The sequence below is a fragment of the Callithrix jacchus genome, chromosome 2 (assembly GCF_049354715.1).
Source record: "Callithrix jacchus isolate 240 chromosome 2, calJac240_pri, whole genome shotgun sequence".
Taxonomy (NCBI): domain Eukaryota; kingdom Metazoa; phylum Chordata; class Mammalia; order Primates; family Cebidae; genus Callithrix; species Callithrix jacchus.
In genome coordinates, this window is record NC_133503.1 from 5,411,046 (window position 1) to 5,436,306 (window position 25,261).

Genomic DNA, 25,261 nt, shown 5'->3' on the forward strand with positions numbered 1-25,261 from the left:
CAGGTGCCTAACATATCCTGTTTCTTCTGTAGTTTGCTGACCTAAGCCAAGTTAAGGCACTTTGTCTTGGAAATGGTCCACCGTATACATTATTTCCTTCAGGGACACACAACTGTCGACCCGGCTACTCAGGAAGTTGAAGCAGGAGGATCCCTTGAGCGCAAGACTTGAAAGCTGCGGTAAGCTATGACTGCACTTTTGTACTACAGCCTGGACAACAGAGCAAGACCCCGTCTTTTAAAAAGAGTTATGCAAAGGAATGTGTTTGTCTTACAGTTCTGTGGGCCACAAAGAAACGCAGCACCAGCATCCGCTCCTGGTGAGGGCTGCAGGCTGCTTACCCTCACAGTGGAAGGTGAAGGGGAGCTGGCCTGTGCTGACATCGCATGGCAAGAGAGGAAGCAAAACAGAGGGGAGGGAGGTGCCAGGCTCTTTTGATTTTGATTGTTTATTTAAGTATTTATTTTGAGTCAGAGTCTCGCTCTGTTGCCCAGGCTGGAGTGCAGTGGTGCAATCTTGGCTCACTGCAACCTCCATCCCCCCAGGTTCAAGTGATTCTCCTGCCTCAGCCTCTCAAGTAGCTGGGATTACAGGCGTGTACCACCAGCATACCCAGCTAATTTTTTTTAATTTTTAGTAGAGACGGGGTTTCATCATGTTGGCGAGGCTGGTCTCAAACCCCTGACCTCAAGTGATCTGCCTGTTTTGGCTTCTTCCCAGAGTGCTAGGATTACAGGCATGAGCCACAGTGCCCAGCCGCCAGGCTGTTTTCTACAACCAGCTCCCGCAGAAACTCACAGTGAGAGCTCATTTACCTCCTCCCACCCAGGTGATTAACCCGTTCATGAGTGACTAAAACACTTCCCACCAGGCTCCAACTCCAACATTACAAATCAAGTTTCAACACATGGCTTGAAGAGTCAAATATCCACACTATAGCAACTAGAAAACAGGAAGTCAAGACTGTTTTAGAAGTGTTTCCGGCCAGGCATGGTGGCCTATGCGTGTAATTCCAGCACTCTGGGAGGCCAAGGAGGGCAGATCACTTAAAACCAGAAGTTTGAGGCCAGCCTGGCCAACATGGTGAAACCCTATCTCTTCTAAAATATACAAAAATTAGCCAGGTATGGTGGCACACGCCTATAATCCTAGCTACTTGGGAGGCTGAGGCAGGAAAATCACTTGAACCCGGGAGGTGGAGGTTGCAGTGAGCCGAGTTCGTGCCACTACACTCCAGCCTGGATGACATAGTGAGACGCCATCCCCAAAAAAGTGTTTCAAAAAAACAGTGCTTACAATATCAAATAATGCTGAGAAATCTGGTAAAATAAGGGACAACAAAAGCCTTTGGGTTTTGCAACATGGTGGACGTTGGTAACTCTGACAGGAGCTGTTTCCATGGTGAAATGAGTTTGGAAGCCGCACCAGAGAGTAGAGAATAAATGAGCATGAACTCATTTAATGGTTCCAACTACCTTACAAGGTGAGACTCATCACCATCATTTACAAATGGGGAGATCAAGGCTCAGAGCTGTAAAGAACGTGCCTTTGCTTTTACACTGCAGGAGGATTTAATACCGAGCCTGCTCGGCTTTACAGTGCTCAGATTCTTCCAATAAAGAAAGCTAATAGGTATAAAAATGCCATTAGGTAGAAGCAGAGCCTGGGTGAAAGAGGGAACAACTGCTCATAAATAGCACACTGTTGGTGGCAGAGCATTCTGGGAATTCCAATTGAGGAGAAGAAATTGGAACCAAGCCAAGAGCAAAAGCCCTCACCTCAGGTCTCCAAAGCAAAAGAAAGGTTCACTCAGCTTCTAAAAGTCAATCTAAGTATGGTGGAGTTGTGTCTTACGAAGAGGTTAGGTTCTAAAGTCAGCCTATGAGAATGATGTCATGTAAAAATGGCCCTTGACCGGGCGTGGTGGCTCACACCTATAATCCCAGCACTTTGGGAGGGCGAGGTGGGTGGATCACAAGGTTAAGAGATTGAGACCATCCTAGCCAACAAGGTGAAAACCTGTCTCTACTGAAAATACAAAATATTAGCTGGGCACGGTGCCTGTAGTCCCAGCTACTTGGAAAGCTGAGGCAGGAGTATCACTTGAACCTGGGAAGTGAAGGTTGCAATGGGCCGAGATCAGGTCACTGCACTCCAGCCTGGGCAACAGAGTGAGACTCTGTCTTAAAAAAAAAAAAAAAAATGGCTCTTGAAAAGTCTGTCCAATGAAGATGAACATTCTATGTCTCAATAAATCCAACCAGGCAAAGTTTCCTCCTGCAAGGAGAAAACTTCACTTTTTGTGTTTGGTTTGGTTTTTGGGATTTTCAAAGTAGACTTCCAATTTCTTAAATATTATTTTTCATTGGTATATAATATTTGTACATATGTATGGGGCATATGTAATATTTTGATAGAGAATTATTATTTTTTGAATGAGTACAAGATGACATAATTGTCTTCCACTAAGGGGCCATTTTCTATAAGAAATACATCTTTTTTGGGGTGGGAGACAAAGTCTGCCACTCAAGCTGGAGTGCAATGGCACAATCACAGTTCACTGCAGCCTCAGACTCAAGTAGTCCTCCTGCCTCAGCCTCCCAAGAAGCTGGGACTACAGGTGTGTGCCACTATGCTTGGCTAATTAAAAAAAAAAATTTTTAAGAGATGGAGTCTCGGGGTCCAAAGTGGCTCCGGCTGGATGTCGTGGCGCTTGCAAAGGCAAGGTCATGAGTTCAAGGCTCACACTGATCGGCAAAAAAAAAAAAAAAAAGAGATGGAGTCTCTCTGTGTTGTCCAGGCTGATCTTGAACACCTGGCCTCAAGCGATCTTCCCACCTTAGCCTCCCAAAACACTGGGATTACAGGCATGAACCCCCACACCTAGCCTACCAAAAATGTATCTCTTGAGACACAAGATGAACACTCAGCCCTACGACTAGAAAACATACAGAGAAGCAGATTCACATCTCCCTTCACAAACAGCCTGCTGGGGCACACATTCTGCAGGTGGACCTGATATTTAAATAGTCCATGGTATTTAAATTGTTCTCACTCTTGTCCAACTATTTTGTAGTAATAAGGATTGAACTTCCCCTCCTATCATAAATAACTTGAAAACTAGACAAACTGGTTTTAACTATTTATCTTTTTTAAATTTTTATTAATTTTTTTGTTTGTTTTTTTGAGACAGGATCTTGCTCTGTCACCCAAGTTGGAGTGTAGTGGCATGATCATGGCTCACTGAAGTCTTCAACTCCTGGGCTCAAGTGATTCTCCTGCCTCAGCCTCCCGAGTAGCAGGGACTACAGGTGCATGCCACCATGCCCAGCTATTTTTTTTAATTACTTTTTTGTAAAGATAGGGACTCTTACAGGCTGGTCTTGAACTCCTAGCTAGTTTCAAGTGATCCTCCCACCTCAGCCTCCCAAAGTGCTGGGATTATCAGTGTGAGTTATCATAACCAGACCGAATCAAGTGTTTTCAGACCTTGGGCCATAGATGGGAAAGGACTATGAACCCTGGAGAAGAGAAACAAAGGAAGTAAGCCCTAAATTTGCCCAGGCTTCCTTCCAGACCAGGCAGCTAGGGAGGGGAATACAACAGGACTTCCTTAGTAGAGAATATAGAGCTTAAGCTTGGAGAGGCTAAGGCAGCTGGCAATTCAGCACAGAGTTCTGGAAAAGAGAGAGCGAGGCAATTCAACTGCTTCATACATCTGCATAGGAATGCCTTTGTTTCTTTGCTGAGTACTAGGCTGTAAGTGCACATAGCAAAACTGCACCAGGCCAAATACAAAATGACTTGGGAGTTGTAAGCTAAACAATTGCCAGAGCTCACACAAAATGGAAAGACATCTGAGCTCCAACCAGCCACACTGGAGTTTGTTGATCACCGGGTCATCCAGTGGAGATGTCAGGGACCCCCATTCTAGCAGTAAGGCTCAACTCTCTTTGAAGTGAAGGCTACTCTAGACCTACCCCAGCTCAAAGGGATCAAAGTGTCTACAAGTAACTTACCTGCCTGCCAAGGACACAACACTATTTGAAGGAAGAAAACAAACTGAAAAATGATTGGACATTCTAAGAAGCAGCCAAATGCATTCTCATATGCTCTCCATGAGATGTGTATAGTTGAACTTGTGGGAGGTGAATGGGACATGGCACTGCTCCACTGCCTAAGAACTTGACCCCATTCTGCTTCTTGCATTTGCAATGTGCTTTATGCACATGTTCCTTCCTTTGCACATAGGTAGTTCTTTATGCCTCCCAATCCTCTTCTTCCCAGCCTCATGTGTTTTTTGCTAAGAAAAATTTGGGGAAGTCTAAATGTCCCAACTACTCACTTTATGTTAATTGCATATAAACATGACTTCTAGAAGTGACCATAGCCTTCATCACAAAAGAAAAAAAACAGATGCATATAAGTCACATTAGAGGTATTCATGTTCCCTTTGAAGAACAGTCTTGATAATGTAAAATACTATTTTTATCATACTTTATTTGGAACATCGAGTATCTGTTCCTACATGCCAGGGGTTTGGTCTAGGTCCCATTGTTCACTGCACAGAAAGCCAGTCACTGAGAAAACAAGTATTTCTAGGGAAGAAGGCTTTAATTGGGTGCTGCAGCTCAGGAGATGGGAGATCAGTCTCAGATCCATCTCCCTGATGACGAAAATTAAGGGGTTACATAGCAAGGAAGGAATGTAACCATGTGTGGGAAAATAGGAATTAAGGAGAAGAAAGAAATAGGAGTTGGTCAACAGGAAGCAGGTGGTTGCTTAAACAATCATGATGGTTGAGGGGTCTGGTGTCTTTTTGTCTAGATGCAATGATGTGGTAAGTTTCCATTCCTTGATACTGTCTGGTAGGCCTAATGGTTTGTTTCCTGAGAAAGGAACTCAGATAAGACAAATGTAATTTTCTCAAGTTTCAAGACCAGGAAGGTTAATTTCTATGTTTGTTCAAAAGAAGCCATAAACATCAGTTCTATAGCACAACTGGGCTGGTTTCATGACATTTAGGTAGCAAAACTCCCAAGTACTCTGGGGTTTTATTCCACAGCATAAAATATAGGATGTTTATCTTCCAAAGCTGTGTATCAGATGAAAGGAAGTAGGTAGGACATAATACATGGAACAAAAGACGTAAGAGAAAGAAGACAACAAGAATCATATAAATACAGATCTAAAACCTGGGCCAGACAACCTAAACTAAGCCAAGTGTTAAGGTGGAGTAGGGAAGAATTTTAGCATAGAAGGGCAAGCCTGGGCTGTGGAGTTACTGTGTTGAATCATGCAGTTACCATTAGCCAGTTCTGTGACTTGGGGCCAGTTCTTCGCCGTCCACTAGCTTGACACACTTTCCAGCTGTGTATCCTTGGGCAATTAAATTTCTTTGTCCTCAGTTTTCTTCTTTATAAAACAAGAATGAAAATAATATGTACATTGTGGGGTTGAGTATTAGATAAGTTAAGAATGCGTTTAAAGTGCTTATGAGAATACCTAGAGCGTGGTAATTACTCAGTGTTAGCCATCATCATTGTTCTTGTCATTAGCTTGCTTTATTATCATTAGTCTCGTCTGTATCACGGCCATACTCTCACCTGTCTCTAGTGCTCGACAGAAGGATCAAACAGAATATAAGCATAAATCCTCAGGCACATTGTCTAGCATAGTATAGATGCTTCATAAATACTATACATTCTTCAAGAAATAATATTCGTATCATTAATATGAATATTATATGTTTATATTGCTGTGAATATATTCATATTTATATTGTTAGTATGAATGTACATATTAATTGAATATTCAAGTTAATAATGTGAATATAAATATATCATTATTGAATAATACTTTTTTTTATTTGAGATGGAGTCTCACTGCCCAGGCTGGAGTGCCATGGCACGCTCTTGGCTCACCACAACCTTCACCTCCTGGGTTCAAGCAATTCTTCTGCCTCAGCCTCCCAAGTAGCTGGGATTACAGGTGCATGCCACCATGCCTGGCTAAGTTATGTATTTTTAAGTAGAGTCAGGGTTTCATCATGTTGGTCAGGCTGGTCTTGAACCCCAGACCTCATGTTCTGCCTGCCTCAGCCTCCCGAAGTGCTCGGATTACAGGCATGAGCCACCATGCCCAGCTTGAATAATATGTATTATTAAAGAAATAATATAGAGCATTTATTAAACATCTATAATATAGACGGTTGGATAAATTTGAATACATATAAATGTTAAAGTTCTGTATATACAGAAACATTAATAAGAATAAAAGACAAACAGGAAAATTTTTGCAACAAATGATAGCCTTAATTAAAAAAACTGTTTATACCATACAACCCAGCAGTCCCCTACTGAGAATCTACACACAGGAAAAGAAATCAGTGTATCAGAGGGGTGTCTGCATTTGCATGTTGAACTGCATTTGCACTGTTCACAATAGCAAAGATATGGAAACAGCCTAAATGTCCATCCACAGATGAAGGGATAAAGAAAAGGTGGTCAAGATACTCAAGGGAATACTATTCAGCCATAAAAAAGAATGAGATCCTATCGATTGTACCAATATAGCTGGAAATGGAGATCTTTAAGTTAAGTGAAATAAGCCAGGCACAGAAAGACAAATACCACATGTTCTTATCCATATATGAGAGTTAAAGTCTTGATCTTGTGAACTTAAGAGAATGGAATGATAGACACCAGAGACAGGGCAAGGGCTCGGGGAGGGATGAAGAGAGGTTGGTTATGGGCGCAAACATACAGTTAGAAGAAATAAGTTCCAATGTTTGATAGCAGACTAGGGGGACTATGCATAGCAACAATATTACGTGTCTTTTTTTTTTGAGACAGAGTCTCGCGCTGTCACCCATTGCCAGGCTCTGTGCAATGGCGCAGTCTCAGCTCACTCAGTCTTCACCTCCCAGGTTCAAACAATTCTCAGCCTCCCGAGTAGCTGGGGCTGCAGGCACGTTCCACCACACCTGACTAATTTTCGTATTTTTAGTAGAGACAGCGTTTCACTATGCTGGCCAGGCTGCTCGAACTTCTGACCTCATGATCCATTTGCCTTGGCCTCCCAAAGTGCTGGGATTACAGGTGTGAGCCACCACGTCAGGTCAATATTAAGTATCTTTTAAAGTAACTGAAGATAGGACTTAAAATGATACCAGCCCATAAAAATGAAACATGCAAGGTAATGGATACCTCAGTGACCCTGATTTGATCATTACATATTCTATGCGTATAACAGATACTCACATGTACCCCATAAATATGTAAATTACTATAATAGATATCAATAAATGAGAAAAATCATTTCTATAAATTGATTGAAAAATATAAAGACCCTCATGGATAAAGGGACAAAAGACTATAATTTATAGGTCAGTGTTGTTATATGTAGAAACTTAAACAAATAAATAAAAATTAAAAATAATTCATAGGAGATGGATAGAGTGGCTCATACGTGTAATCCCAGCACTTTGGGAGGCCAAGGTGAGCAGATCACTCAAGCCTAGCAGTTCAAGACCAACCTGGGCAACATGAGGAAACCCTATCTCTATCTATAAAATAAAATTTATAATAAATATATATATAATAATGCATAGGAAGATATATACGTAATTTATAAATATCTAAAGTGTTCCTTAAGACCACTAATATTCAAAGAAATAGAATTGAAGTAACAATGAGGTAGTAAACTACTATTTCTGGAAGATCATCTGGCAAGATGTATCAGTAATCTCAAAAATGCCTATGGTCACAGAGCCATTGCTGCCTCCTCTAGGGACATATTCTCAGGAAATAACCAGCAAAATGGACAAAGATTTATGAGTAAGACACACTTGTACTATTCAGAACAGTCGTGCTCAGGTGAAGATATTAAGTTGACTGTTTCTGTTTTTCCTAACCTTACTGTTGTTACAGTGTTGTTTTAACAAGAAATACATATTGGAAACAAGCTCACTTTTATATGAAGACATAACGTCACCTAGAGAGGGTTTCAAGTGGCTTTTAGTCAGTAAATGCTTCTTGGGAACTCAGCAGAATGCCTGAGGATTTAGGAGAAGGTCTATCTGTCTTCTGAAGTGCCAGGGCTAGTTGCAGGTATCTGTGTGACGTGTTGGTGATCAGCTAATCATGGGGCTTTGTAAGTAATGGATGTTCATCTACAATAGAGGCCGTCACTCTGTCCTGCAAACAAGAACACGGAAGCCTGGGAATTCTCGAAGAACTCAAACAATCTCAGCTGAGTATAACTGAGTCAAACCAGTTAGGACTCAGAGCCACCGGAAAGGGCTGACTGTATGTCCTTGATGGTGAAGCTCATTGGTGACTTGTGACATTACCACTCCCTGTCACTGGCAAACTTGCATTTTTGAGAGACTAAAGAAATGTCACAAAGCTGAGCCCTTGCTTTTTTTGGTAAGTAATTTTTTAAGAGCAGTGGTGTTTAGCATAGTCATCGTCTGGAGTCACTCTGCTGGCCTAAAAGTCCGTGAAGACATCACTTTTAACTACTTTATTTTTGGAACCTCTTGCCAAAAAGCAGTCATTTTTTAGAGTGAAGGATCTAGTTGGGAGGACTAATGGGACTTTTACCTCCATCGCACTTTCACTCACTCAGGGAAAGAAAAATCCAACACTGCATGTTTAACTGAGTCCAAGGTCTTGTAGACACAGAATCACAGAGCAGGAAGAAACCAGAAAGTGCCGGTCTGGTTGCCTGAATGTCTCAGCGCAGATGTAAAAACAGCCTGGCTTGGGTGGCAGCAGGGGAGATTCGTGACTATCCTTAATCAGTCCTGGCCACAGAGAGCACTCGGATAGAGCAGAGAAATCCTGGCCCTATCGAGCAGAGAAACTGTGAATGATCCTTGCAGGTTTGCTTTCTGCATCGTTCACAGTCTTTGGGGATAGAAATGTTCCTTAATTCTCCCAGCCAGGGGCCTTTGTACAGCCACAAGCAATTACTTCCTCTCCCCTGACCCTCCGTCCTCTGCCACACTCAGTATTCTGTAGGTGATCCTCATTGACTCAGTGCTGGGACTGCCAGGATGGTGTCTCTGACACTCCCAAACCCAGCAACGAGTGCATTAGGCGTTTGCAGCCCACTGAGAGTGCCGCTGGGGTTATTGGCAGGGGTGGGGCTGAGACACATGAATCAATGTTGCAGCTGGAGGAAGCTAGGCACCTTCAGCATCCCTGACAGAGGCACATGCTCACAGGCCTGCCACCCTCCCATCAGGCCACAGGACAGCCAAGGGGTGCTGGCACCTCAGGAATCCCAACCAGGCTTCCTGAGTGGTCAGCCGCAGGTGGAGGGGCAGGTTGACAACCTGCTTTTGCACCTGTGGCCGATAGTGACTTCCATGACAGTGATCTCAACGGAATGCAGCACTAACTCTCTTTCCATGGAATCATCTAAGCATGTTTTATATTTTAAAAGGAAAAGAAGCCAGGCGCAGTGGCTCACTCCTGTAATCCCAGCACTTTGGGAGGCCCAGGTGGGAGATCCTTTGAAGCAAAGAGTTCAAGGTGAGGCTGGGCAACATAGCAAGACCCCATCTCTACCAAAAAAAATTTTTTTTTTAAATCAGCTGGGTGTTCTGGGGCACGCCCGTAGTCCCAGCTACTTGGGATGCTGAGGGGGGTGAGTCCCTTGAGCCCAGGAGTTCGAGGCTGCAGTGAACTATGATCCTACTACTGCACTCCAGCCTGGGCAACAGAGCTAAATCTTATCTCTGAAAAAAATAAATAAGTAAAACAGTGTACCTATCTACATTTAATAAACTGAACCTCCCCAAATCTGGGGATGGGTGAAGGATGGTTTGGCAGCTGCAGCAGCCAATAAGGGTTGATTCTGTGGGCTGAGCCAGGTCTTGGCACAGTGGCCTGTGTGGGCTGCAGGCTGCAGAGTTGGGAGAACCCCACAGACATTGCTGGTCCCCCCTCGGCCAGCACCTCTATGTTCCCCTGGAAGCCGGACCAGACATAAGCTTGGGGAAAATGTTTGTAAGAGGGAAAGCCTGTCACTAAGGGAAATAGCTCCTTCACGCCTGACCTTCCCGTCCCCAGCCCCAGTCACATCCCAGACCCCAACGTTACCCAGAATGCTCTTTCTTAAAAGTTTTAAAACAGGTCAGGTGCAGTGGCTCATGCTTGTGATCCCAGCACTTTGGGAGGCTGAGGCAGGCGAATCACTTGAGGTCAGGAGTTCAAGACCAACCTGGCCAACATAATGAAACCCCGTCTCTACTAAAAAATATACAAAAAATGGGCCAGGCGCGGTGGCTCATGCCTATAATTCCAGCACTTTGGGAGGCCAAGGCGGGTGGATCAGGAGGTCAAGACATCGAGACCATCCTGGTCAACATGGTGAAACCCCATCTCTATTAAATATACAAAAAATTAGCTGAGCACAGTGGCGCGTGCCTGTAATCCCAGCTACTCGGGAGGCTGAGGCAGGAGAATTGCCTGAACCCAGGAGGCGGAGGTTGCGGTGAGCCAAGATCGCGCCATTGCACTCCAGCCTGGGTAACAGGAGCGAAATTCTGTCTCAAAAAAAAAAAAAGAAAGAAACACAAAAATTAGTCAGGTGGTGGCACACACCTATAATCCCAACTACTCAGGAGGCTGAGGCAGGAGAATCACTTGAACCTGGGAGGTGGAGATTGCCATGAGCCAAGATCACACCACTGCACTCCAGCCTGGGCAACAGAGCAAGACTGTCTCAAAAAAAAAAAAAAATTTTAAGCACATCTTGCCAGCTCCATCCTCTTGTTGTCTGCCTGCCTTTATTAGTATGATTATAAAATATTACCTAGAGCTCTGACCTTGATTCTTTCTGATCTTCAGCCCTCCTTTGGCTCCATTGCCTTCCTACCCAACCCGACGTCCAAGGTAAGCATCCAGCAACATGGCAGCCAGTACTTGCAAGTTCGTGCTTCTCCACTCTCTCACCACCCTGCCTGCAAATCCCCATGTGGGGGCCAATCCAACTGTTCATCTTCTTTTCTCTTCCTCCAAAACCAGCGAGTGCTATGAGGAAAATTACACAAATATCCAGGTTGTAAGCCCACAGATCCATCAATGGTTTCTTCTTATTTTATTATTATAATTTTATAGAGACAAGGTCTCACTGTGTTGTCCATGCTGGAGTGTAGTGGCATGATCAGAGCTCACTGCAGCTTCCAACTCCTGGGTTCAAGCAGTCCTCCCACCTCAGCCTCCTAAGTAGCTGGGTCTACAGGCACACACCACCACCACACACGGCCAATGTTTTTTGCAGATGAGGTCTTACTCTGTTGCCCAGGCTGGTCTCAAACCCCCAGCCTCAAGTGATCCTCTCGCCCTGGGCTCCTGATGTGGTGGGATTACAGGCATGAACCACCACGCCCAGCCCAGCTCCAACACATTCTAGCTACATGACCAAGGGCAAGTTATAACTTTGGGAATATGGAAACATGAGCACCCTTACTTCATAAAGTTGCTGTGAGAATTAAACAAAGTGGGGCAATGTAAAACATGTAGCAGAGTGCCCGGCTCAGAGTAAAAGCTTTATGAATGGCAGCCATTAATACTACGAGGGTTCCTCCACAGGCGTGTAGAGCAAAACCGCAATCTTTTTAAAACCCTTGGCAATCATAAGCTCTAAGGCAAGTTTGAATTAATAAGTTTTTGATGAATTTGGTTTTCAAAGGCATATGAGATTAAAAATGTATGATATTTTATGTTTGGGCATAACAGCAAGTTCGTCATATATTTCAGATCTCCGGTGAAATAAGAAACAAGTCTCCAAGCCCATTTAAAATGAGAAATCCAACAGGGAAAATATAAAGATGACTATATTGAGTATTCATGCTTCAAAGAAGTTTAGAAAGAACTCCAGCCGTTTTCTTGATTGGTTAAGGCTTTCTTTTGCCTTCTCTAGAGGACCTAATGGCAAAAGAACATATCATATTACTTCCTCCTTTACCTCTTAAAATACTGACAGACACGCATGTGTATGGATTAGAGTTAATGCATCATATTGAATTATTAACTTTCTCTCCCGAAGGTTGTTCATATCTGCCTCCCACTGGACCAGAACAACAACAAAGATCTAACTAGGCTTCCAGGAAAAATTTAAAGAAAAAACAAGATTATCATTCTATGCATGGAAACTGCATGAATAATTAATTTGCAGAGATTTGATAAATTTTATTCACAAATACTCTGTGGTTTACTGAGAGTTATTAACTCAAGCTGTATTTTTAGACAGAGCCTGGAAGGGTGCTGCAGGTCAGTGTAAGTCCTGAAAAAGTGATCAGATGTCAACAGAATAAATGAGGCATGCTTTGTGCTTGGTTCCTGAACCATTTTTTTCTGGTCAGTTTACATAGGCCAATTACATGTGAGGCTTGAGAATGAGCTGTATTTAAAAAAAAAAAAAAATTAGGCTGGTCATGATGGCTCACACCTATAATCCCAGTACTTTGTGAGGCCAGGACAGGACAATGGCTTGAGGCTAAGATTTTGAGATCAGCCTGGGCAAAATAGTGAGACTTCCTATCCCTACAAAAATATCTTAAAAATTAGCTGGGTGTGGTGATGGCTGCCTGTAGTCCCAGCTACTCAGGAAGTTGAGGCAAGAGAATCAGTTAAGCTCATGAGTTCAAGGCTGCAGTGAGCTGTGATTGCAGGACTGCACTCCAGCCTGGGCAACAGAGCAAGACCCTGTCTCTAAAAATATCAATTAATCAATCATTAAAAATGTTGGTTTTTAATGGTTGGTTTAAAATGGTCCTTGATTTTAAGGAATGTTATAGCATACCCTGCAAAATTCGTATGTGGATGTTCTAACTCATAAGTCAGAATGCGGCTGTATTTGGAGACAGGGTCTTATGGGAAGTAGAAAAGTTCCTTTTTAAAGTTTCCTTTCTTGTTAAAGAGTAAGTCTGTTAATAACTTTGTTAAGCCCCATCCTATGTAGCTGTTAGACATGCCATGCTTACAGGCATATAGTACATTCTATGTCCTTATACTTTAACCAGGATATCTGTGCTGGATGCACTCACAGGTGTGTCCCCAGATCTCCATTGCTTTTACCTGTTTAGAAAAGTTTTACGTTATTAACCAATCAGGTTTTACTTTAGATTGTGAGATCTGCCTCCAACCAATGGAGATCAGACACAGCAGTAAGGACGACCCCAGATGCATCAGGAATAAATTTGTCTGCTTTTCCTTTGTTCATTGCACTCTCGTGGCACAATGGCTAGCAAGGGTACCCTTCCTGCAGTCCAAGCAGTAAAAATTGTGTTGCTGAAAGATCCTTTGTGTCTCAGTGCTAATTTTCTTCCTTCCTTCCTTCCTTCCTTCCTTCCTTCCTTCCTTGCTCCTTCCCTCCCTCCCTCCCTCCTTTCTCTCTCTCTCTCTCTCTCTCTCTCTCTTTCTTTCTTTCTTTCTTTCTTTCTTTCTTTCTTTCTTTCTTTCTTTCTTTCTTTCTTTCGATTGAGTGTTGCTCTGTCACCCAGGCTGGAGTGCAGTGGCACGATCTCAGCTCACTGCAACCTCTGCTTCCCAGGTTCAAGCAATTCTTCTCCCTCAACCTCCTGAGTAGCTGGGATTACAGGCATGCACTACCATGCCTGGCTAATTTTTGTACTTTTTTTTTAGAAGAGATGGGGTTTCACCATTTGCTCAGGCTGGTCTCGAACTCCTGACCTTGTGATCTACCCACCTAGGCCTCTCAAAGTGCTGGGATTACAGGCGTGGGCCAACACATCCAGCCTCAGTTCTATTTTCTTTGCAGCACCAAGTATCTATTTCCAACAGGTCTTTAAAGAGGAAATTGAGTTAAAATGAAATCATAAGGGCAGGGCCTCAGCCAATATGATTGCTGTCCTTATGAGAAGAGATTAGGACCCAGACACACAGAGGTAATACCATGTGAAGATAAAAGGAGGAGACGGTCACCTACAAGCCATGGAGAGAGGCCTCAGTAAAATCCAGCCCTGCTGACACCCTGACCTCGGACTTCTAGCCTTCAGAAAGGTGAGAAAATAAATTTCGGTTCTTCAAGTCACCCAGCCTGCAGTATTTTGTAATCGCAACCTTAGCAAACTAATACAAGGTATTTATCAGTTTTATTATTTTTTATCATTGTTATCCCCCAGAGCCTCTTGACTTCCACAGTCTCAATTATTGCATCATCTGTGGCTACAGGGACGTGGGTTGTCTTTCCACGGTCTCTCCTGGCTCAGTCACCTGACCATGCAAGGTGACTTTGGGTGATATTTATATCTCAGTTGGTTTCTGTCACTTCCTCGATGAGGAAGGCATTTCCTGAAGGCTACATCAGTCCTCTGTGTTATTTTGTTTTGTTTAGAGACAGGGTCTTGCTCTGTTGCCCAGGCTGGAGTATAGTGGTGCCATCATAGCTCACTATAATCTCAAACCCCTGGCTCAAGGGACCTTCCCACCTCAGCCTCCCAAGTAACTGGGACTACAGGAGTGCACCACCACACCCAGCTAATCTTTTAATTTTTGTAGCTACAGGATCTTGCTACATTGCCCAAGCTGGTCTTGAACTCCTGGGCTCAAGAGATACTCCCACCTCAGCCTCTCAAAGCTTGGATTACAGGTGTGAGCCACTGCACCTGGAAAGCCCTCTATTCTTGATCAAAGAGTCTCAAGTCCGTAATTCTCTCAACAAGCACCTATTGACTGATTCCCCTTGGGAATCCCTTTGATCTCCCCAAGCATCTCCTGGTATTCTCACTCTACCACACAAACCTCTACCTGCTTTTCTAGAGCTACTTAGGAGGCTGAGGTGGGAGGGTCCCTTGAGCCCAGGAGTTCCAGGTTATAGTGAGCTATGATGGCACCACCGTACTCCAGCCTGGGCAACAGAGCAAGACTTTGTCTCTAAACAAAGCAAAATAACACAGAGGACTGATGCAGTCTCCAAGGAATTCCTTTGTTCCAGGAGTCTCAGCACCCTCCAAGAAAAGTCCCTGTCCAGAATCTGAGACATCTGTCAGCTTCTCCCCTTGGTCTCAAGCCACATGCCTGCTGTTAACACATGCTCAGCGAGTGCTGCTTTTGGCCCCAAACAAGGCTTTCTTCTGTTGAATTACAACCCCTTACGCATCTCTCATTCATTCTTTCCACCAACTATTGTCTTCAAATATTTGTCTGGTGGAAGATAAACTTTCTGTGTCGCTCCAGAGGGCAGCATTAGGACCTGTGTGTAGAAATGATGGAAAGGCAATTGTTTCTTCTGTAAAAGGGCAAAGTTGTTAGCATTTGTAGCTAACATTAGAACGACACGTCTTGCAAGGAAATGACCTTCCTGTTCTTAGCATTGACAAGCAGAGGTACAATGACTATTCTTCCTCCCTTTCTCCCCCATTTTTTTTCCTCTTCTTTATTTTCCTGCTATGTGCACTAATGCTGGGAACAATACTACGTCGCTCATCCTGCCCTTGAAGGTATGCAGAGTTGACGCTTGCTTCTCATCTCTCCCTCTGTTAAGGAAGCAGGAGCCTAGAAGAGCCAGAATAATACCGTTTCCAGTTAAACTGAATCTTGAGATTAACAAGGCACATTCCTTGCCAGTCATGACCCATGGTCCTAAGACGTTTGCAGCTCAGGGAGCAGCTTAGCAATGCCTGCAAGGACAAACTCCTACAACAACAGGAAGCCCAGATGTGCCCAAACCCATAACAATATATGCTTTCAAGATTATTATAGTTATGCTTTGATATACTTACACAGTGAAATGTCAAGCACAGTGATATGCTTTGGATCTGTCCCCACCCAAATCTCATGTTCAATTGTAAGGCCAATGTTAGAGGTGGGGCCTGTTGGAAGGTGTTGGATCACGGGGTTGGATCCTTCATGAATGGTTTAGCACCACCCCTCAATGGTAGTGAGTGTTCTCATGGTAGTGAGTGGGTTATGATGAGATCTGGTTTTTTTACAAGTGCGTCACACCTCCCACACCCTCTTTTCTCCTGCTCTGGCCATGTAAGACGTACCTGCTTCCCTTTCACCTTCCTCCATGATTGGAAGTTTCCTGAGGCCTCCCCAGAACCCAAGCAGAAGCCAGCATCTTGCTTCCATCACAGCCTGTGGAACTGTGAGCCAATTAAAGCCTATTTCTTTATAAGTTGCCCAGTCTCAGGTATTTCTTTATAGCAATACTAGAACAGACTAATACAGACAGGTTTCTTTAAATCAATAGAATAATAAATTTCATTACCTTGTTAGCCCATCTGCAAATAGACACTGCTTAGTGTATTCTTTTCATAGACTAGACTCGTATATAAGAAAAAACTTAAAGCTGGGGCATTCTTCCTCTTGCTTTCTGAGAACCTCCTACTCTCTAAAGGAGGAGTTTTCAACAAACCGTCTCTTCTCACTGCACTCTGTGACTCATCTTGGATTCCTTCCTGCATGAGATCCAAGAACCCTCTCTTGGGGTCTGGATCAATACCCTTTTCTGGTAGTACTTCTATGCCACACCCCCACACACCCTGGGTGTGAACTTGGAATGAGCTCCAAGTTCATTCACCTCTTCTCACCCTTACCCTAAGTTCTCACCCTCTCTTCCTGGGGTAGGGCATCTGCCTCTTCTGTGGCCTCCCTCCTCATCCAATTCATTCCCTACACTGCATCCAGAGTGGCCTCTCCAAAACCCAAATGCATTGCAGACCCTTCTCAGGTCAACGCTTTAGCTATTGTCTCTCAGCTGCACACCGGCCTTCTAGATTCTGCTTTGGGATGCTTGGGCTGAGGCTCTGCGGATCACATTTCTGCTTGGCCAGCCAACTTCCCTGAGGCTCTGCGTGAAGAAAAGGACCTTTCTCTTTCCTGTGCACCTGTTGCTCCCATCAGCTTTGCCCAATTGTTACCAAGCAAAAAGGGCTCATTTCCCAATACACTGGAAACTAATACTATGACATAGGGTTTTTGAGAAGAGGAAAGCTTTTTATTGCAAGTCGACTAACAAGGAGATAAGAGTCCTGCTCAAATCTGTCTCCTTGTGCTGGCTTTAAGGTGGTAATTTTTTTTTTTTTTTTTTTTTTTTTTGAGACAAGGTTTTGCTCTGTTGCCCAGGCTGCTGGAATGCAATGGTGTGATCATAGCTCACACCAGCCTCAACCTTCTGGGCTCAAGCCATCATCCTGCTTCAGCTTCCCAAGTAGCTGGGACCACAGACTAGCACCACCACACTCAGCTAATTAAAAAGAAAATTATAGAGATGAGACCTTACTATATTACTCAGGCTGGTCTCAAACTCCTGGGCTCAACTGATCCTACTGCCCTGACCTCCCAAAGTGCTGGGATTACAGACATGAGCTACGGCACCCAGCCAATGAAGTAATTGTATCAGAAAAGGCTTAGGGGGTGCATTCTGGGGTTAGCAGTTGATTAATGGAAGGAAAGGGGGGCTCTGGAAAGTCCTCAGGAATGCACAGTTATCTCTTCATGCCTCCTCATGGGTCCCATGTGCAAATTCAGGGGGAGTTAGTGTGAACATCGGGTGTGTAATCAGGCTGTGACATCAGCAAGCTCATTCTGTACAGACTTCAGTTGGCCATATTGGTTCTAACTGATTTTAGCCAGTTTTTAAGTCTCACAAACAGAGGGAGTTTCAGCATTTCAGCAAGTTGTCTCTTCTTATCTGCCATCCCGAAAGCTCAAGAATTTTTTATCAATCACTGGTTTCTTTAACTCTTTGGGGGCACAGTTTCACAAGCAGTGACATTGAGCCCCATAAGGCAAGTTGCGTGGCTTCTCTTGACCCTCCCAGAACCAGCCTGACACATGCCTTCTGAGACACCAGCACCAGCTGGGCAGCAATCTCTCTTCAGAGGTTCAAGCACACACTCTGCATCCCCCTCTTCTGAGCCTCTAGGTCCTCATAAAACCTCTTCTTTTTGTTCCCTAAGCCCTGCAGCTGGTAGCCATGTTCTGTAGTTTTTATCTTTGAGTTTCTACCTTTTCTCTCTACTCTTGTAGCCCTCCAGCAAATGGGCAACTAATTCAATAGATGACTGATTGATCGATTGATAAAAGAGATAGATGACAGAGATTCAGAGAGAGAGAGAGAGAGAGAGATGATAGATGCATACATACATACAAAAATGCATGATAGAGATTATAGATAACAGACAGATGATAAATAGATATGATAGATAATAGATATGAGAGATAGATGTGATAGGTATGATAGATAGATGGATGTGATACATAGATTACATAGAGATAGATATGATAGATTTGATAGATTAGATAGAATAAAGAGGGGATAGATTGATAGACATGATAGATAAGATATATGACATAGATAAATAGATACATACATACATACATACATGGAATAAATATGAGAGAGAGAGACTTTTTTACATTTTAGAGACAGGTTGATAAAGTTTGCATGTTGTCTCCTTTAAATTCCATGTTGAATTGAAATAATCCTTGGTGTTGAAGATGGGGTCTGGTGGGAGGTGTTTGCGTCATGAACTTGGATCCTTCATGGCTTGGTGCTGTCCTCAAGATAGTGAGTGAGTTTTCACAAGATCTGGTTGTTTGAAAGCATCTGGTATCTCTCCCCTCCCTTGCTTCTGCTCTGGCCATGCAGCATCCCATCTCCTTTTTATGCAGTCCTCTGCACTGCATAAAAGCTCCCTGAGGCCTCCCCAGAAGCCAAGCAGATGCCAGCATCATGCTTCCTATACAGCCTGCAGAACTATGAGCCAATTAAACATTTTTTCTTTACTTAGTCTCAGGTATTCCTTTATAACAATGCAAGAATGGCCTTGCACACATGGTCTCACTCTGACACCCAGGCTGGAGAGCAGTGGTGCAATCATCCCTCACTACAGCCTTGAACTCCTGGACTCAAGCAATCCTCCAACCTCAGGCTTCCTAGTAGCTGGGACTACAGGCTTGTGTCACTGCATCCAGCTTGTTTGTTTTTTTTTAATTTTTGCAGAGACAGAGTCTCATTAGGTTGCCCAGACTGGTCTCAAATTCCTGGCCTCAAGCAATCCTCCCTCCTCAGCCTCTAAAAGCACCAAGATTACAGGCATGCACCACCATATCCAACCCAATTCCCTGTATTAAATACCCTCGTTTGAAATACCTAGTGGGAGTCTGTAGTCTTCCCAACTGGACCTGGACTGATGCAGTTTCAGGGAGCCTTCCAGGTAAAGCTCCAATCTCTTTGCATGGTTCTCTGAGTCCATGAAGCCCCATCCAGCCCATGTATCCATTTTGGGTGTGGTACAGGTTGCACACTGAGCTCCACCCTGGTAGGTTGTGTTGCATGTAGCTACAGCAGCACCCTCTCTGGCTCACTGCTTTGTGCACTCCCTGTCTGGAAAGCTAATTTTTTGTATTTTTTAGTAGAGACAGGGTTTTATCATCTTGGCCAGGCTGGTCTCAAACTCCTGACCTCATGATCCACCCACTTTGGCCTCCCAAAGTGCTGGGATTACAGGTGTGAGCCACTGCGCCTGACAACAGTCAGATTACAGTTTGGTTTTATACATGTCAGGAAGGCAGGAGCTGTAGGCAAAGACATAAATCAATACGTGGAAGGTAGACATTGGTTTGGCCTCAAAAAGGTGAAATATCTTGAATTAAGGACTTATAAGTCATAGGTGGCTTCAGAGATGATTTTTCAATCTGCATGGCTCTCCCCTGTAATCCCAGCACTTTGGGAGGCTGAGGCAGGTGGGTCCCCTGAGGTCAGGAGTTTGAGACCAGCCTGACCAACACAGTGAAACCCCGTCTCTACTAAAAATAGAAAAATTAGCCAGGCATCATGGCAGGCACCTGTAATCCCAGCACTTTGGGAGGCTGAGGCAGGTGCATCCCCTGAGGTCAGGAGTTTGAGACCAGCCTGACCAACACAGTGAAACCCCGTCTCTACTAAAAATAGAAAAATTAGCCAGGCATCATGGCAGGCACCTGTAATCCAGCTACTCAGGAGGCTGAGGCAGGAGAATCGCTTGGACCCGGGAGGTAGAAGAGGTTGCAGTGAGCTGAGATTGTGCCACTGCACTCCAGCCTGGCAATAGAGTGAGACTCCATCTAAAAAAAAGAAAGAGAAAAAGGAGAAAAACTTTGTCTTAAAACTTGGAGTTAGCAGAAAATAATGTTTAAGTTAGGACGAGAATGCTGGCCAGACAGGGTAGACGCATGCCTATACTCCCAACAATTTGGGAAGCTGAGATGGGAGAATCACTCAAGCCCAGGAATTGGAGGCTGCACTGGGCTATGATCGCAGCAGTATACCCCAGCCTGGGAAAGAGCGAGACCCTGTCTCTAGGGAAAGAAAAAACAAAAGACATATTAAGTTCCATTATAAGAAAATTAAATGCTATTCCTTACTGCAGGAATCTGTGACTGGGCACGGTACCAGCTCCACAGACAAACTCGTGGAAATGCGTTCGGCCCTCCTGGGGAAGCATCTCTCCTGTTGTGATTCGCTTTGCTGGCTGCATCATTTGTCAAGGTGTCATGAGCTCCAGGCCCTGGGAACCAGCTGCACGCAGAGGAAGGCAAGTTGGCAGGGGCGGGGGGGCTGCCCAAGTGGGACCTCAGGGACCAGTGTGGGCTCCTGCATGCAGAGGTTTCTGAGCCAGCCACCTGTTGCCAGAGAGCTGAACTTGACTTTCTTCCATAGCAAAGGGCCTCTGAGCCTCCCAGCTCCGGCCCCCCCCCCCCATAGCCTCTGCTACAATACAGTTCCATCAATTCACAATGCAAAACAATTTCAACTGAATGGGGGCAAAATCTGAATGAGGGTGCAGTGCCTCTCTGATGAGTTGCTTTCTTTCTGCAGCCTTTGCCTGTCCTGGGCTCCCGTGTTGCCCCCTGCTACTGGCACACTGCTCTCTGACACCATGCATGGACCAGCTGTGCCCAGAAGCCTCCACCTCTCTCCTCCACAATGCTCAAATGTACACCCACAGTTCTGCCCTTCCCTGAGTGTGTATACAGACTCACACGTATAAGAGTCCACCTGTTCTGTCATCCATCAGAAGTGGCATTGAGCCCCTCCTTCACCCCGAGTTCCAATGTCAGTGACAGACACCACCCTTAGGCCAGAAATCCAGGAGGAAGCCCTGACCCTTCACCCCTTTATAGCCCACCCAAACTGTCAACTCTCCCTCCAAAATACATCCCAATCCATCCCATCCCCTCTTCCTCCTTGACCACCCCAATCCAAGCCATCATGATCTCCCACACAGACTATTGCAAAAAGCTCTACCCGTTTTCGCTATTTCTACTCCGGTAGCCTACAATGTCTTCTCTAAGAGCAGCTGGTAAAATTGTTTAAAATGTACATATGGTTGAAGGGCAGTAGCACATGCCTGTCATCCCAGCACTTTGGGAGGCTGAGGTGGGAGGATCTCTTGAGGCTAGGAGTTCGAGACCAGCCTGGACAATATAGCAAGACCTCTATCTCTACAAAAATTAAAAATTAGCCAAGCGTGATGGTGTGCACCTTTTTTATAGCTACTCAGGAGGCTGAGTTGTGAGGATGGCTTGAGCCCAGGTGTTTGAGGCTGCAGAGAGTAGATTGTGCCACTGCACTAAAGCCTGGAGAACACAGTAAGACCCTGTCTCAAAAAAAAATGTATATATATATATATACATACACACACACACACACACGTGTATGTGTAATGTGTATACATATGTATGTATATGTATGTGCATACGGTATAATATACACATACATGTGATTATACCATTTTCCAATGGCTTCCTGTGATGTTAGAATGAAATCCACACTCCCAGAAGGACCTGCAGGCTCCTGGATCTGGCTTTCACCTTCCTCTTAGATTTCAGATTGCACTATGGCTATTCCGCTTTCCATTCCCTCTGCTCCAGCCACCCTGACCCTCTGTCTCTTCCTCAGAAACACCAAGCCCACTCCCTCCTCTGGCTCTGGTAACTACTGGTCCCTCTACCTAGAAACTTCTCCCCAAGAGAAGTTCTCTTGGCAGCTCCTTCTCCATGGTTATGGCTCAAAGCAAATGCTATCTCCCCTGTAAACCACAAGTGACCGAGGCAAGTCTCGGTGGATTTAAAGGTTGAATTTGCCATGGTTGAGGATGCACCTGGGAAAATGAAACAGGATTTACAATCAGATCTGTGCCCTTTGCTTTTTCCAAAGAGGATTTTGAGAACTTCAATCTTTCAAGGGAAAAGAGTCGGGGGAGGGAGTGGGTAGACCATGAGGTCAGTGGTCACATTCTTGTGAGGCTTTGATGCACTCTCCAAGTCCATGTTTTACATGTGAAAAGAGCCGAGTGGGGGGGTGGGGGGAGAGTCAATTATGCAGTCCTCTCCCTTGGTAGATCTACATTTTACATAAGATAAAGTGAGCCTGTGAAATTACAGCTGTCTGGGAACAAAAGGAAGGTAGTTTTGCTGAATCCGTTTTCCAAGCTTAACTTTCCCATTAGCATAGTGAGCTGGGGTTGCAGGATTTTATTTTCCTGTTACTCCCCAGGGGAACCTTCCCTGGCCATTCTGTCCTTCAGGTGCCCCAGAGCACCGCACACCCCCTGGGGTGCCAAAGATGACATAATAAGGAACAAGAAGAAAGTGATAGAATTTTCATCTCTGTAATGTTTTACCGCTTTTATAACATGTCTATTTTGTGTGTCTTATAATGCCTTAGTACAATTGTACATCATATTAGGTATAAACAATTACTTATGCGTACATCTAAATGTGTGCAGATATTATGGCAAGTGCGCAAAATTTTGGGGGGGTGGAGATGGGGTCTCCCTATGTTGCCCAGGCTGGTCTCAAACTCCTAGCTTCAAGTGATCATTCCACCTTGGCTTCCCAAAGCGCTGGGGTTACAGGCATGAGCCACCATGCCCAGCCTGCTCAAAATGTTTTGCTAACCAGGCATGGTGGCTCATGCCTGTAATTCCAGTACTGTGGGAGGCCGAGGTGGGCAGATCACCTGAGGTGAGGAGTTCAAAGCCAGCCTGGCCAACATGATGAAACCCCGTCTCTACTAAAAATACAAAATTAGCCAGGCATGGTGGCACATGCCTGTAATCCCAGCTACTCAAGAGGCTGAGGCAGGAAAGCCACTTCAACCCAGGAGGCAGAGGTTGCAGTAAGCCAAGATCTCGCCATTGCACTCTAGCCTGGGCAACAGGAGCAAAACTCTGTCTCAAAAAAAAAAAAAGTTTTGATAGAGGCATGCAATCAAAAAAGATGGGAACTGCTGCCCTATGATAACACCCTCTTTTATTATCCTCTTTTTTACCACTAAACAAAATTTTTATTTTGTTTTATTTCTTAATCCTTTCTCTCCCCTAAATGTAAGCTCCATGCAAACCTATCTCATTTATTCATGCTATGTTATTTGTTATTGCTGAATAGCACTTATAATAAACTGACCACATAGCATGTGTTCAATAATGTTTATTGATTGAATAAATAAATCAATGAATGGATGATGAGAGTCTTCCCTGGGACCTGGTGGAAGGCTAGTTTGTGAATCCCAATACCTTTCCATGCCCAGGAGAGTCGCAAATAATGTCAAGAAGGGATGTCTCTAGGACAAGACCATTCATGAAAAATCTGGAAAGTTTCTGGGCTTTTTGTCACCCTTTGAGATCATTCCCCTGCTCCACCTGTAGTCAGAAAGCCACTGAGCAACCAAGGTCCTATAGTCAGAAGAATAGTCCCTGGTAAGTCATCGACACCTTAGAATAAACTGCTTTAATATACTACAACTCCCAGGAGTGTTTGCCTCAAAAAACACCATTAAGATAAGGGGCCAGAGGACTCAGCTTAGCTACACACTATTTCTGAGGTCCTATAACTTTCTCTGAGTTTCCAACTTCTCATCCTTAACTTGACAGAAGTTGTGTATAAGTCTGTTCTCACACTGCTAATAAGGACATACTTGAGACTGGGTAATTTATAAAGAAAAAAGAGGTTTAATGGACTCCCAGTTCCACATGGCTGGGGAGGCCTCACACTCATGGCAGAAGGCAAAGGAGGAGCAAAGTCACATCTTATGGTGGCAGGCAAGAGAGAGGGTGTGTAGGAGAACTCCCCTTTATAAATCATCAGATCTCATGAGACTTACTCACTATCATGAGAAAAAGCACAGGAAATAACCCACCCCATAATTCAATTACCTCCCACCATGTCCCTCCCATGGCATGTGGAAATTATGGAAGCTACAATTTCAAGATGAGATTTGGGTGGGGACACAGCCAAACCATATCAAGTTGGATCACAGCAGGTTTTCTTCTTCACTTTGTTGTGTGGAAATAATTTCAAATTTATAGAGAAGTTGCAAGAACTCAAAGAACATACACATATATGCCTTCACTGAGATGTATCTATTGTGAAGATGTTCCCACCTGCTTTATGTATCATGCCTTCTCTTCATGTGTGTGTGTATATGCATACCACACACACACATTTTTCTGAACCATTTGAGAATAAGTTTCATGCACTACACTAAACATTTCTGTGTGTATTTCCTAAGAATAAAGAGATTCTCTTAGAACTCCAGTGCAGTTATCAACTTCAGTAAATTTAACATTGAAATAATACTTTGTCATCTAGCAATGCATTTTTCAAATGCTTTCAGCAGCAGTCCTGCTTCTTCAAATGAAATCTTATTTGGAATTCCAACACACATCACAGATGAAAATAGAAGGCTTCCTTGAGGAAGAAGGCAACAGAAGAGGTATTTCCTACTTGATATGATTTGGCTCTGTGTCCCCATCCAAATCTCACCTTGAATTGTAGTTCCCATAATCCCCACCTGTCAAGGGCAAGACCAGGTGGAGGTAATTGGATCCTAGGGGGAGCTCCCCTCACCCTGCGCTGTTCTCATTGATAATGGGTGAGTTTCAAGACATCTGATGGATTTATAAGCATCTGGCATTTCCCCTGCTTGCACTCCCTCCAGCCTGCTTCTCCTGTGCCTTCCACCATGATTGTAAGTTTCCTGAGGCCTCTCCAGCAATGCAGAACTGTGAGCCAATTAAACCTCTTTCCTTTATAAATGTCCCAGTTTCAGGCAGCTCTGTATAGCAGCATGAGAAAAAATGAATACACTACTGCTGCTATATCAAATTACCACCGACTTGGTGGCTTAAAACAACACAAACTTATTATCTCCCTGTTCTGGAGGTCAAAAGTCCAGATCTCCCAGGGCTGAAGTCAAGGTACTGGCAGGTCTCACTCCTTCTGGGGGC

General features: G+C 44.2%; 2 long non-coding RNA genes across 5 annotated transcripts in view; both read left to right on the plus strand.

Annotated features, from left to right (window-relative positions):
• The window catches only part of LOC118149159 (uncharacterized), an 89,612-nt gene extending 66,964 nt beyond the window's left edge, over positions 1–22,648 (plus strand). For both annotated transcript variants that reach the window (XR_008477596.2, XR_008477597.2), the window contains 5 exons: positions 103–179; positions 9,454–9,542; positions 10,863–10,907; positions 13,821–14,039; positions 20,399–22,648. This is a non-coding gene — a long non-coding RNA (uncharacterized LOC118149159). The remainder of the gene's footprint in view (positions 1–102; positions 180–9,453; positions 9,543–10,862; positions 10,908–13,820; positions 14,040–20,398) is intronic.
• Positions 22,649–23,364: 716 nt separating this feature from the next.
• The window catches only part of LOC118149167 (uncharacterized), a 37,728-nt gene continuing 35,831 nt past the window's right edge, over positions 23,365–25,261 (plus strand). The window contains exon 1 of one of the 3 annotated variants that reach the window (XR_008477599.2): positions 23,365–24,747. This is a non-coding gene — a long non-coding RNA (uncharacterized LOC118149167). The remainder of the gene's footprint in view (positions 24,748–25,261) is intronic. The other 2 variants (XR_004736442.3, XR_004736443.3) reach the window with 2 other exon arrangements.